Genomic DNA, 16,022 nt, shown 5'->3' with positions numbered 1-16,022 from the left:
TTCAAGACAAAATTTCATTTTTTGTAATTAAAAATAAATATTTAATAATATATAATTACATATTGTTTTTGTGATTAATCACTATGCTTTAATTATGTTCAATGCAAATACATCCTGCATATCAGATATTTACATTGCGATTCATAACAGTAGCAAAATTACAGTTATGAAATAGAAACGAAAATAATTTTATGGTTGGAGGTTACCACAACATGGTGGCCACGCCCACTTGGTGGCCACGCCCACTTGGTGGCCACACCCACTTGGTGGCCACACCCACTTGGCCACGCCCCTGGCACCCAGCGATGTATAAGTGGTTGGGGGTCACCACAACATGGGGAACTGTATTATGGGGTCACGACATTAGAAAGGTTGAGAACCACTGACTTAAATCTCTTATCCTTCTTGTTCTAAGGCCCCTTTGTGTTCAAAATTCTCTGGTCTTTTAGCAATGTTCAAATAAATGTTTATTCACGTAATAGTCCATCTGGTAGGGCGAGTCAAATCTCTTGTATCTGTCTCTGGTCTTCTTCTTTTGCCAAGTAATTTCCAAGTTGATGTAATCCGCTTACCCAGCAGTTTCTGTATTTTTACAAATGTTATTGGGATTACAAAAGATGAAGTAAGTAAGATAGATACTTTCTGTCTCCCAAAACTTGATGGTTCTCCTGATAATTCCATTTTTCTTGTTGTATCAGAACCTTGAAGATTTTTTCCTGTTTGTGTCAAATTGTAATTCTTTTCCTTTGTTGTTTCATCAGTTTGATCATACTCTTCTAATATGTAGTCTGCTGTCTGATTTATTTATGCCTTTGTTGTTATTTCCTGGGTATTTTTAATTGTAAATTTAGATTGGAAATATGCTTATTTAAATCATCAAAATTGTTTCAGATTTCCTCTTGGTTTGAGTCTATTGTCATTTGTATTTGTCCTAACATTACATATATTTCATCCTGGAAAGTATTTATCTTGCCTTGAAGTATTGCTTCTGGAGGCCCTTGATTTTCCAGTCCTTCAGGAGAAAATATTGAATGTGGCATCCTGTCATTTTATGATATGTACATGATATCCACGTTGTCTCCCCTCTTCAAATAATCTTTCATCAATGTTTTAATTAAGTCAATTTATCAATCAGTCAAAATTATAGTTCTGTATGTTAAGCCACTTTAAATCTTTCCTACAGATTCTTCTCTAAAAGATTAGCCAAAAAGCCAAGGTTTTTCTTTTCCATAAACAGTTCTTAGATTTAAGCAACAGTCCAGGTGTTGTTGTTTTTTTCATTCAAACACTTTTAAATCTTATAGCTGGCTCTTCCTTTGTTCTCAGCTGTCTTCAAGGTTATTTGCAATTCAAAGGAACAACTTTTTCTTTGTTTCTAGGCACTCGGCCAATTCCTGAGTCCTTATTGTTAGTGTTCTATTTTCTGAGTCTCCACTAGTTGTCAGCAGTTATTTCTTTTTTCAGTTTTTCTTTCAATCAAAAAGTTATTTTTGTTATATATTTTTATAATTCCATCAAAAAAAATTTAGGATATAATCTTGACAATTTTTTAGTTCCTAAATTTGTCCAGACTGAAGTATTTTAAATCAAATTTTAGTATATTTCTTCCCTCCTTTAATATTAATTCACCACTTCCATCTGTAAGGGAATGGGGATATAGTCCCCTCCCTTCACTTCTGGAGGTTTTCTTGCTTTGGGGATCTTTTCAAGGATTTAGATAGTAGATCGAAGAAAGAAGATCAGTACTCTTACCAATTCCAAGCACGCTGTTCACCGATGTTTAGGTTCGTACTCTGTGACTTTGAATGCAAGCAGCTTGGGCTAGACGCTGATCTCATGTTAGCCTTTCTCTTGTTGGGTTCGGAGGGCTTTCCCCAGATCAAACAAAGTGATTGCCATCGCTTTGTGATCAATGGGGTGCCCCCTCCTTCACAGTCACCTCTCCGGGGCAACTTCAGACCCATCTAGGGTCCCACAAGCAGGAAGAAACTAGCCATGGGGAGCAAAGGACCGCTCTCACGCAGCCATGCACTGCGGGTGCAAAACCGGAAGTCCCTTTGTGCATTTATTTTCTTATTCCTAGCTGCCCCAACCACTGTTGAAAACTTGCTGACATGAATTCTGAATCCCTGTCGGTTTTCAGCTGGCATACCTGTTACCTATATCTTCTTTCTGCAAAGCTCACCCATTGCTTGAACTTCTGCAGCACCTCTGTTTTGCTCTTAAGCAAATAACAGAAACCAAATTTGCTATGGTCATCTACAATGACCAGTGCATACCTGGCTCCTCCCATACTGGCTTTCGTTGGTCCTACTAAATCTGCATGTACCAGCTCTAGAACCCTTGTTGTCTGCCTTGTGCTCTTCTTGCTCACTGGGAACACCTTGGATTTCGATGATTTACATACTGCAGTCTAAGTATGCCTTACACCCTTTCAAGGTTAATCCCTCTGCAAACTCTGGCATCCTTTGCAACACTCTGAAGCTGGCATGGCCAAGCTTTCTGTGCAAGAGATGAATGCATGAATCATGCTGTGCCACATTACCAAATGTTTGAGCACTTTGAATCTTTTGTAGCTGCAACACATAAAGATTATCCTGTTTTATGCCCTGTGCACATACATTCCCATTTCTTTTTATAAGACATTTCCCATTTACAAATGTGGTCTCCAACCCTTGTTTGTCAAAACTGGAGACATTCAGTAAATTATGCTCCATTTCAGGTACACATAATACATTATTAAACCTTTCCTCCAGACATGGAATCAGCACACTGCCTTTTCCCATGACTTTTGCCTTCTGACCATTTGCTAAGGCCACTGCATCTCCTCTAGTTGAATTAAATCTGTAAAACAATTTAGAATTATTAACAATTGTTTGACTAGCCCCACTGTCTATTAACCATTTGTCTCTGCTATTACAATAGCTAACTTTTGCAACAGCAGCTTGTCCATTTGCTGTTGTTCTTCCTTGTAAACAGTCTTTCTTGAAAAGAGTTTCAGCCCCACAGATAAAACATTTCTTTTTCTCCTTGGTAATTCTCTGCTGAGATGTAATCCGATCTCTGCAGACAGGCAGTCTGCTACTCTGCTCTCTCTGCTCCTTGGACCTCCACCTCAAGAATTTCTCCTCTTGGCTTTTTCTAAAATGATGTTTCTGTTCTTCAGAAATCAAATAGGCCTTAAGTGCTTCCATATGTAATTCCTATTCTGGCCTACATTCAAAAACAGCTGAAACGATGGCCCACGTTTCATCAAGGCTATTTAGTACCAACAGTACCTTCTGAGATTCAGGAATCTGCATTCTTCGCTGTTCTAATTCAACCAGGGCTTTTTTTCTCGGAGAAAAGGTGGCGGAACTCAAACCTGGCCACGCCCTCATCAAACCCTAGGACCGCCCCTTTAGAGAACAGGAATGCAAGTAAAATTTGGGAGGGGCTATTTCCGGTGTGGGAGGGGCTATTTCCGGTGCGGCCGGCCCGGAAAAAGGTGCCGGAACGCGGTTCCGCCGCGTTCCGGCTGAAAAAAAGCCCTGAATTCAACAAACAGTTTCTGCATGTGGAGCAAATGCTCTTCTACATTCTTATGTGGCAGCAGCAGGGCTCTGTACAATTGTCTCAATAATTGCACTATATTGCATGCTGAAGCACTCACATGCACACTTTTCAACTTCAGCCAAACTTCTTTTGCAGTTTTTAGGTCAGCTACATTTAAGAATTGTTCATCTTCCACACTTAAGATGATGTAAGCCAATGCCTTATCATGCCTCCATTGATCTTCAGCTGCTAATTGCCCCTGGGGTGGATTAATCACAACATCCCAGAGCTCCTTAGCCTTCAGAAAGCATTCCATTTTTGCAGCCCGAATAAGATAATTCTTTTGTCCCAGTGGAGGCAGAGAGCTCTCCTTTAAATCAGCCATCCTGCAAGCCTTCAGCTGAGTCTTTGCCTGTTTCTTTATTATTTAACTCAGACAGTCCTTCAGCTTAATTACAGCTCCATGTTGAGCCTCATTTTTTTTCTTCAGTCTGAACTGTGTGCAAGGGCTGGCTGGGATCTGGGCCCATAACCCATTAGAGTTTACAGCTTTTCAGCACAAAAATAAGACCAAAAATTAAGCACACATTCAAAATGAGCAGGAGGCGTACTTTAGAAAAACTTTATCTATAAATTATATAAAAACATGATACATACAGTTTCATTCAGTTCTTGGCAACATGGTAGGGAACAATGACAACTAACTCAGGAGATCAGGACACAAGGAGAGAAGACTAAGACATGCCCAGACCTAGGCTGGATCACATCCCTCACACAGCCAATACTGTGTCTTAATCAAAAACAGTTCTCATTGACTGGTTTGTTGCTATGGCTATTCCAGTTCATAAAATTTCTTACACAGTGACAATATATTAAACAGTATTTGCCTTCCGGTTTTCAATGTACTGAATATACCAGTATCAATCTGAGCATTTTCCATTTTAGAAATTGAAAAAAGTGTGATAGAAATATTGCAAAAAAATACAATAGTTATCAATAGAAGATAATATGTATAAACTATGTGAAATTCTTGGGGTTCCCTGTGCTTAGTTATTTGCTTGCAGATATGTTGTTACCCAACAACGTAACATCTTCAGTACTGCTGAAGTCAGGTAACAAAATGTTTGCAAGCAAACAACCAAGCTCAGGAAGCACCAAGAACTCCATATAAAATGATTATATTTAATATTTGATAACAATCATTAATTTGTAATGGCATGTTGCAGATGATTTAAGACCTTCCATCTTTAGAACAACTAAATCAAGAAATTCCAGGTTGATGCCATGGAACTCCTATTTATTGCAAAAAACTGAGATTTCATTTAGCTTACAAATAAAATACTTCAAAACACAATGTTCTTTCCACCATAAATAAAGCTTTCCAAACAGCAGTTACTGAGTTATATTTATTTTAGACAATAGAAGAGATTGAAATATAAGAAAAATTTGACCAGGCTATAAATAGGAAGAAGTTTCTAAAAGTTGCTGAAAGACATATAGTACTTTAATACTGTTACCATAAAAGCATACTTACCTAGTGTACTGAACTCAACAGAGATTATCTGTGAGAAAACAAGTATTGTGCTATGAACTAGTTATCAATGAGATTCAAGTTATCTCATTGATAATGGCTCCCACTACTTCCTAGTTCTATACATGTTCATATGAATTATTAATCAAACTGGAAGCTAGCAGATCTGGAAGCAAAAATTCATTTTTATAGTAATTTTAGTAAAGACTACAATCACAATAAAAATTAGTACAATTTTTTTTAAAAAAGTAAAAGTACAAAGGTCCATAAAAGAAAGCAAAGGAAGACAAAAAAAAAAGAAAAGAAAAAAAAATAAAAATAAAGAAAAAAATATAGGAAGAAGTGACTTCCCCCTAGACCAAAAATAATATCAACTATTTTAGTAACTTATCACTTTATCTTAAAATACAGCAAATGATCTCTTCTTTGTCTATCTCATCTCTTATCAATAAACTCCCATAATATCTCATCATTTTTGTCCTGACACCAGCAAAAGTGCATTAAGGATTATTAGAGATAACAATACATTTATTTTAACCTTGAACAATAAACTGGTGTATTCCTTTTTATTTCTAACAATCTTCATCTTTAGTCACTTCAAATCATGCATTGGCATTTCACTTTTTTTCATTGTTTCTTTGTCACATTTAACAAAATTCTTCAAAGTTTTAATAAGCCTTTTTTATAACTCCTATATACGAAAATTATCCATGAAGCTCTCTTTGTTTGGTATTTATATATCCCTTTTAATTAAGACATCAGCTGGGGGTTTTTTGTATGTCCATGTAGCATCATTTTCCATAGCATTCTTGTAGTTTGTCACTTTTAAATCCACTTTCAACTCAATCTCAGTTTTGTCAGGTAGAATTTGTTCCTCTTCCATAACAGTTTTTAAATAGTCTTTCTATCAAAGTTAATTTCTGGGTCCATTGTTCAAAATAATCTTTAATATATCCAATGTTAAATTCTTTTACTTCATTCTATAATTGTAGAATGAGTGGGGTTTGAGTGGGATTTTTTTTAGTTATGTTTAATTGCTTCTAGTTTCCTTAGTGTCCAATTCTGAAAGTCTTATCTGTACTAAAGTATCTTACTAAAGATATTTATCTTTTTTTAATCAAAACAAAAGCATTTCCCAAAAACTATTTCTTAAAATTAATTACAAACTCTTATTTCAAATTTATCTGAATGCTTACTTGATTTATAACTTTATAAAATCAAAATTTCAGAATCCTTTTGTTCTTTATTAAAAAAATTCTTAAAGTTATAATTAAGACTTTTTTTCCACTACAGATCAAAGGAAACTCACCTGGTGTCCTGCTTCCAGTTTCAATCATACATACTCAAACATAGTTGCCATGGAGATTAGCAATTTTATTTCAAGACTGAAGAGATAAATAGCAAAGAATGTAAACAAAACAGAAACTTGGCTGTAGAGTTCATTTTTATATGAATGCATAGAATAGTTCAAATCCAATCCAGGGTTATGAGAGCCAGGTCAGGTTTGTCAGTCATTTTTTAAGTCAGAGATTCAAGGTTTCTTACACAAAGAGGATTCACAGGAACATCACACAAGATCCAGAGATCAGAATTTGTTTCCAGAAAGGGAATATGATTCAGAGTTGCTTCTTAAATCAGGCTGCAGCCAGCTGTCCCAAATTAAGAGATTTCTCTCTTGTTTGGCAAGAAATCTCATGCACTGTTCTGCTTTTCACTGAAATGGCCAGGGGTTGGGAGGCCTGACATTATCAACATCATTTGACTGCTCCAGTAATCCAGGTGGTGCCTTTATTAGATCAGCCTTGTGTGATTCTTGGCTTGGTGTTTCCTGAGGATAACATTCCACAGGTTCAATTGGAGCAGCTTCTTCAGATACTGATTCTGAATCTGAGTTCTGAGTCTAGGTCATGAACTTATTGCTGTAAAACTTTTCAGTTCAAAGGTTCCTAATAGCTGAAAATCCACTAACAAGCAGCTTCCAAAAGTGATTAGAAAAGCAAGTGTATGTTCTTGGTGTCCTTTCAAAGGAGCTGATTGCAGTTTGAGCAAGATGTCTTTTCTCTCATCTCACAGAGTTCTAAATCTGCAGGAGTCTTGGTGATCTCCTCACAAGGAGCAACTGTACTTGTGAGCTATTTCAAGTCCTTTCCTTGCCAGAGAGGAATTATCGAAGACGTGATCTACTTTCCAGCTCTTCATTTTGCTATGGTCATCAGCTCCAGTTTTCATGGAGCAGTCTTCAGTCCAATATTTCTTCCTGAAGCCCTGGATGCAAAAATTCACATGAGTACTAATTGGTAGTATAAAATAAGAGTTTCCTGTATTTCTTCGCTACCATTTTGTGTTAATTCCTGTAATGGACTCTAAGAACAACCTTGAGGAATAGGAGGAAGAGCCACATTCAAGACAAAGGTCAGACAAAAGACATGTAAGTTCCAGGCAGAAACGTAATTGAGAAAGTGTCTCAAACTTGACACTCCCTAATACTCTTGAAAATAAAGGGAGACAGGAGGTATATTCAGATCTGCAAGAGTTTGTTATATACTTTATAATTAAAATAGTAGTATTCATATATTTGGTTTCCTAATCTAGTTTACTTTGAAGGCCTGACAAAACTAGATTTAGAAGCCCTATAACAATTTCATGAAGTTTATATGAATTTATAATTACTGTACACTTTAGGAATGTTTCATTTATTAGGAAATCTCAAAACACATGGCATGTTGGAACAATATAGAAGGTTATATTTTAAAAAGCTGTCAAAAGTACTCTTTTCTGCTAGGCTATGATAGATTTAGAATAAGAATAGAATAGAGCTGGCAGGGACCTTGAAGGTCTTCTAGTCCAGCCCCTTGCTCAAGCAGGAGAACCTTTACCATCTCAGACAGGTGATTGGCTAGTCTCTTCTTAAAAACCTCCAGTGATGGAGCGCCCACAATTTCTGAAGGCAAGCTGTTCCACTGGTTAATTGTCCTCACTGTCAGGAAGTTTCTCCTTAATTCCAGGTTGCTTCTCTCTTTGATCAGTTTCCAACTATTTTTTCTCGTCCTTCCTCTGGTGCTCTGGTGAACAACATGACCCCCTCTTCCTTGTGGCAGCCCCTCACATACTGGAATACTGCTATCATGTCTCCCTATTTCTTCTTCTTTTTAGACTAGCCAAACCCAAGTCCCGCAGCCATTCTTCGTATGTTTAATCTCCAGGCCTTTGATCATCTTAGTTGATCTTCTCTGAATTTTTTCCAAACTCTCAACATCTTTTTGTGGTCTTTTTGTTTGGTCTTCATCATTTCAGAAGTAGAAGAGTTCAGCCATTCCTATGATCCTATCCATGGCATAAGCTACTGATGGACTCACCCTTGCAGATAAAGTTTAACTTTATAAACCTATTTTGTGCATTGTTGCATTTTACAACTTCTGGCTCCTGTATTTCTCCAACCTTGGTATTTCTGTTACTTGTTGCTACTACATCCTTTCTAGAAATTGCATTTATCACATCTTCTAATTTGCCATAGAATTCTTCAATATGTTCCATTATTGTTTTGGTAATATGAGTAACAATAAGTGACAGGAATGCCAAATTTGAAGAGAATGCAATAATTCAGAAGATAGATTTAAAAAGTTAAGATAATCAAGTATGTAATAGGAACTGGAAGATGGAGAAGAACAATCAAGTTAACCAAGATAGTTCCAGATGAAGATTATAGAACAGGTCATAAATTACTGGTGTCAAAGTATATGTTAAATGTAGACAACTAGAGACAGGTGTATAGTAAGATTTCACCCAGAGGACATACAATCAAAATATGTTTAATATATTAAACTTAAGTAGCTAATTCATTATACTCAACTTATGATAAACAGAACCTGAGGATTTATGGGGAGAGATGTAAAACTCAAAGCAGAATATTCCCATATCCGTGGCTTTCAGAATAGGCTATTATGATAGCTAGGAAAAGATGGAGAATGGGTAATAAAGCATGTGTAATTATTAAATGTAGCTTCTGAATGTCAAGCAAGAAAGGACAAGAAAAAATAAGAAATAAAAAATGAGAGCGGATTTTAGAAAAGAAACTAGCTAAAAAATATTGTAAGCCATCCAGAGTCACTGTATTAGTAAGATGGGCAGCATAAAAATTTAATAAATAAAATAAATTGGAGACTACTTGAGTAATCATGGAAGAAGACTAAAGCGGCAAATGAGATTACAAGGGAATGGAAAGGTTACAATGAAATTACTTACAAATCAAATTATACCAAAACATGAATAAAAGAGAAATCTAATTGGGAGCAGACTTCACCAGAAAGTTAGGTATGAGAGGTGATAAATCAGAATAAATAAAAGACTACCAGGTGCATATGAAATACCTATAGAACTTCCTGTCTGGCTGCTCTCAGAGGGTTAGATTAGGCAACTATATCTCTTCAGCCCTTAATACTGGCTGCCCACAGGGCTTTGTGTTGAGTCCCCTACTTTTCGCCCTCTACACTTATGACTGCACCCCCACTCATCCCAGCAATATTATTATTAAATTTGCAGATGATACAACAATGGTGGGGTTATCTCCAAAGGAGATGAGTCTGCCTACCTGGATGAGGTGGAGCGGTTGCTCTTGTGGTGCAGAGACAATAATTTGGTTCTGAACACCACTAAGACCAAGGAGCTTATAGTAGACCATAGGAGGAATAGATCAGACATTCTGCCCCTGATCATCAGCGCAGATCGTGCAGAGTGGGTGGCCAGCTTTAGGTTTCTGGGTGTTACCATAAAGGAGGATCTGACCTGGAGTGCTCATGTTATAGCATTGGTTAATAAGGCCCAGCAAGATTATGTTTATTGAGACTTCTCAGGAAACAACAACTGAATGAAAAACTGCTGGTGGTCTTCTACCATTGCTTCATAGAGAGCATTCTAACCTATTGCATTTGTGTATGGTTTGCTAACTGCATGTTAGCAGATAGGAAAGCGCTACAGAGGGTCATTACCATCACCCACAGGATTATTGTCTGCCCTGTCCTCCTCCCCTTGGACAAACTCTACATTTCCCCCTGTCTTAGGAAAGCTCAAAACATTCTCAAAGATTCATCTCATCCCAGACATTCTTTTTTTGAACTATTACCATTCATCTCATCCCAGACATTCTTTTTTTGAACTATTACCATCTGGCAGATGGTACAGGGTAATACAAACAAAAACAAATAGGCTGAAAAATAGTTCTTATCCCAGAGCTGTAACCATATTAAATACCACTGTTTAGTGCAACATTGAAGTACAATGAAGGGGCAGCGCAATGGTGAATATAATGTGAAGGATGTATGTATATAATGTATGTATTGGGTCCCCAAAAACATACCTGTTTTTGTAACCATTATTTGGGAGGGGGCATGTCTTGGGGATGATTTGCACTGTCTTGCCAATGTGCCCTTCCCCCAGGAGAAAGAATGCATCTCCCTTATCTAGGAGACAGTTGGCGCTTGTAGCCAGAAGGAAACGAAAGTGAGAGAGACCTTGAAGATCGTGCCAAAGGAACCAGTTACCAAAACATTATGCCACCTGTGGATTGGCTGGAATTCAAATGGACCCTGGGACCCTGGGGGGAGGAGTAATAATGTTGCTTTTATTATACTGCTTGCGCGGGTTTTTCTCTACATCTCACCTTGTTTTCCCTGCTATCACTAGCTCCTAATAAAAGTTCCTTTTGAGACAATTCCTGTTTCAAGAGTTCTGCTTTCTTGAGTGGCTTGGTTGAGGTAGGTCCTTACAGTATGTTTTTACTTGTGGGTAGTGTGCACTGTGGACAGCACTTAATTTTGTTGTGAGATACACAATGACAATAAAGATATTCTATTCTATTCTAGAACTGTCTAAAGATGCTTTGTGCAAATTGTTGTGAACAAATATGGAAAAATGTACAAAACTGGACACGGTTTGCTTATATACTTATATTGATCAAAGAATATGTTAGAACATTTACATATTAGTGAATTATTGCCAGTGCTTTCTTTCTTCAAAAAAAAAAGGTGCCGGAACTCAAACACGTCATACAACCCGCCTTGCCTACTCTACAAGGTTCCATCCAAAAAAGGTGCCGGAACTCCGTTCTGGGCATTCTATGAGAAAAAAAGCCCTGATTATTGCACTAAATACATATGCAAAATGTTTTGCTTATATAGTACCAAGAGGAATAGAGCCATACACAGAAAGAGAAACAGTGAAGTTTTCAGAAAAGGCAACAGGAGAAGAAGTCAGATAGAAACAGACAAATAAGGGGAAGAGGAAGAGAATTTAATAAAGAACTTTACCTTTGTTTTATGAAGTATAACAATGACTTCAATTTTGTAGATTACACTAGAATGTGGAGTTTAATGATGGAGGATATCTGAACTACTGATTATTATTTTGAGGAAACTTTATAATGAGCAAGCAATTTCTGTAAGAACTGCAGTTGAAGAAATAGTGATACAAGCAAGGAGTGAGATATAGATGCATAATGTCAGTATCTGTATATAAAACAATTCTAATATTAAAGTGGCAGCTGGAATCTGCAACAGCTGTGGACTGATGGACTGACAATTTGAAATATATAAATGACATTGTTTTGTTAACTGGAAGTAAAGAAGATATAAAAGAGAACTTTAGGAAAATAAAAATGAAATCTGAAAATCTGATTAAAGTTACATACTAAAAGAAAGATGCAGTCACTCAGCATGCTTAATGAATTCACTCTCAATACAGTAGAAAATATGATAAATACTCCCTTTCTTCCTTTGATCCCAGGAATAGAACATGACAGTCTGAGTATTTGAGAAATAAAAAGTATATTAAAATTCAGGCAGTGAAAAACTTAAACAAGTTCATAAACATTTCAGGTTATTTCCAGCAAAGATCAAAATACTAAAACCAATAGGTTTACCAGTGGCAATATATTGTCTGTGAAAGTGAGAAACTGAGAAAGAAGAAGATGATAGCAGAGGTACCTAGACCAGTGGCCCCCAGTCTTTGGGGCACCAGGGACCAGTTCCATGGAGAGGTTTTTCCATGGACCGGAGGGGGCATGGTTCCATGTGCTGCTGCATCCTGTGGATGCACCTTTGCTTCTTTGTGTGGCCCAGTTTCTGGCATGCCATGGACCAGTGCTGGTCCATGGGCCAGGGGTTGGGGACCCCTGGCTTACAGGATCTGATGATTTTTGACAAAATGATGATACAAGTGACACACTGTCATGATGAAAGCCTTGCCTCTATTGTGCATGGCGGAAGCATCATGATGCAAATATGTAAGGGGCAAAGCTTGCATTGCAATGGCACATTTGTTTCATTATTTTCCCCTCCCTCCCTTGAAGTAGGTTCTGGAAGATAGATTGCTTTAAGTGATGAATATGGAGATGGTACTTTAAGATTATCATGATTTGCAAGAACTAATCAGTTGGTCCTCAGTGTAATAAAAGCTGTTTCCCTGAAACAATAATTGACAAACAGAAATTTACATATTTTGGGCATCTGTTGTAAATGGTTTTAAGTCTAGAAAAAGCAACTATGCTTGGCAAGACAAAGAGACATTGAAGGGCTGGCACTGATAGATAATATCAGCTTTTTCACTGAAATATTTTTTGTAGATTTGTGGATTGTTGCCTGGGTCTGGTCATAATGGAGGGTATTTGGGTTTGCAGTTAAAAAGAGTCAATCTGATTCAACAGTACCTATTTAGCTTGTTGGTCTTTTTTAATAATTAGTGATAGGAAAGAGACACTAGTATATTGACATTAAGAAAAAGAGTTTCTTGTTCTTAAGTATTATTTGCCTAAGAATAAAAGCTAATTATACATGATTAATTTTAGTCCCTTTGCTTTAAAGCTACTGTTCTTGTTTAAAATGTTCAGGGTTTTAGTAAATTCGAATAAGCAGTTTATTGTGAAATGTGAACAACTAAGTAAGCATTATCACTCCTAAAGTATTCTTGTATATATTCTATTGAAATATCTTTGCATATGGCAGTTTGAAAAGCTACATGAGTTCAACAAATGAGATATATTTGAATCACAGCTATAGTCCCACAATCCCAAAATTAGGTTTTTTTTACAATTACTTGCTTTCCAGCTGTTATGTTAGGCAGTTTTTGAAAGCTTCAAGAAAGAAAGCATTTTTTTTCTATGTCAATTTGAGTAATGTGGGATGATGCTTTGGAGTTTAAAAGGGAACTTTTAAACTTCATAGAATAAAGAGTTATGTGCAAACTCTGTTCGACAGTTTGAACAGTCTTGTCTAAAGAATTCAATGTAATTAAAATATAGTTTGAAATTTAGTCATATGCTTCCATCAATAAAAATAGTATGGGAGTAGGTGATGTCCCTCCTAAAGCAATCTTCATATCCTTAAACTTTTCCTCATTTTTCCAAAGCAGATTTTGAGGGTGTATAGGTAGTTCTAGGGAAGAGGAAAAATCCCAATTAGGATAGCTGAACTGCACTAATCAAACATTTGATAAATGACTCCATTTTTCAGAATACTTAATAGGTCTCATAAAAAATAATAAAGGATTTAAATTAAAAAGTCAAGTAACTTACATTGAGTGTTCATATTATTGTGTTCTACACATCACATTAAATCATGATTGGCTTAGTTCACATAAATCATAAGCTATAAAATACAAAGTACAATAGCTGAGTTCACATAGCAAGTAAGCAATAAAGAAGCAAACCAACTCTTGGCTTACTGTGATATATAATCCAGACTATGTGATGGAATTATCTGACTTGGAAATTAAAGTGGGCATTGTGAAAACATTTCAGATTAAAAATAGATGGAATATTTAAAATATCAAATAAATGTCTGGTATCCTACCTATTAAACCAAAACTCAGTTGGAAAGATCAAATGCACCAAGAAGGCCCATGTTATATACCAATGATGGCAAACCTTTTAGAGACCGAGTGCCCAAACTGCAACCCAAAACCCACTTATGCATCATTGAGTGCCGGGTGGGTATGGCCCATTGGCTGGGCGTGGCCCATTGGCTGGGCATGGCTGCGGTGATAATGGCAGACTGGCTGGGACTAAAAAGTTCAATCAATCAATTCCAACTTTGCAAGATCTTTTTTTTTTCCCTGCAAGAAGTTGAAATTGACTGATTGAACCTTCTTTTTTTTTTTGCACATGGCGGCGGAGGCCTAAAGCGAAAAGGTTTTATATAATCCAGCTGAAGGCCTAGGACTGGGGCGATGGCGCGCGTGCCCACAGAGAGGGCTGTGAGTGCCATAGGTTCGCCACCACTGTTATATACTCACTGATAATTGAAGGTATACATATTTTGTTTCCAATCTTCTGTAAACAATCCCTATTGATTATTGTAATGAATATGTCTATACTGAATTTGTGAGAATCTTGCTTTACAAGTTGTAAACTATCTAAGAGATTTGGCACAATTAGTAGAGGTGCTTCTTAGAAGAGGCATTCTAGTTTCTTGCCTTTCTTATAACTCTTGAGTTGTTTCTATATACCAGTAGTAATTAACCTGTTTTTACTACTTTTATTAGACGTTTGCGAAGGGGGTGACACATGTTTTTTCTAGAAGACCGTATGTGAGAGGTATGGGATTATGATTGAAGTAGTTTGTTCAGAACAACAATTTAACATTTGCTATCAAGGGGGACAGTACAGTGTACCTGAAATGTTACTAGCCATTTTAACCAGAGAAACAATTTGATTGCAGTGTATTCAATATAATCAACTATATTTCTTTCCATATTTTGAAACATTTACTTTATTCTCTGGGGAAAATATTATAATGAATTACTGTTGAACAAATGGAAGACAGACCAAGTTAATTAATAATTTTCAAAAGTGTAACATTTTCAGTGTACAGCTCCTGATTTATAAAATATCAGTTTAATATATATGGGATTTTTTTACAAGGTTGATAATGAAAATATCATCTCTTGTCTATTACATTATATAGTTTATGTTCTGCAGCTGCAGATGTAAGTATAAAATTACAAAGAACAAGAATCACAAGAATTAGGCAAGATCCAGAAATTAAAGGATTGAAAATAAAAGGTGAAACTTATAAATTGCAAGCATTTGCAGATGATTTGGTATTCATTCTAGAGGAACCTTTAGAGACGATTCCTAAACTGTTGGAAAAGATAGAACAATTTGGAGAGTAGCAGGACTAAAGATAAAGAGAGGAAAAACCAAAGTGATAGTTAAACAATTTACAGATAAACAAAAAAAGCAACTATCAGAAAAAATAGAATTACAAATAGTCAAGAAGGTCAAATACTTGGGAATATATCTGACAGCAAGATGTTCAACAATAAAAGAAGATAACTATATTAAATTGTTAAATCAAATAAAGCTTGATTTGGAAAAATGAAAAAATCTGCAACTGTCAATATTAGGAAGAATTTCTACAGTGAAAATGAATATATTATCAAAAATACTATTTTTGTTCCAAACGACACCTATAAAACTGGAGAAAAAACTCTTTGAAGATTTAAATTCAAAAATTTATCTGGCAAGGAAAGAAAGCTAGAATTAAATTGAAAATGTTATAAGAAGCTAAGGGAAATGGAGGCTTTGGCTTGCCAGAATGGGTTTTATATTATCAAGCATCAGTGCTAACATGGATAAAAGAATGGATAACTCTTAGAAATAAAAGATTGCTGTACTTATAGGGACATGACCTACAACTTGGTTGGCATGCTTGGTATGGAAAAAATAAAATACATAAACACTTCCAAAACCACTATATTAGAAATGCACTATTATTAACATGGGGAAAAATAAAATGTAAGATCTATTTGAAAACTCCAGGATGGCTCTCAAAATGGAAGCATTGGTACATCCAAATCTAGTCAGTCTCAATAAAATATGGATATACAGTATAAAGATATTCTAAATTCTGAAGGGAACTTAAAATCTAGACAAGAAATGGAAAACCAGTAAGAGGGGATCTTGTAT

This window comes from Protobothrops mucrosquamatus, unplaced genomic scaffold (assembly GCF_001527695.2).
Source record: "Protobothrops mucrosquamatus isolate PMUCROS unplaced genomic scaffold, P.Mucros_1.0 scaffold1988, whole genome shotgun sequence".
NCBI classification, from domain to species: Eukaryota; Metazoa; Chordata; class Lepidosauria; order Squamata; family Viperidae; genus Protobothrops; species Protobothrops mucrosquamatus.
Note: the sequence above shows the minus strand (reverse complement) of the source record.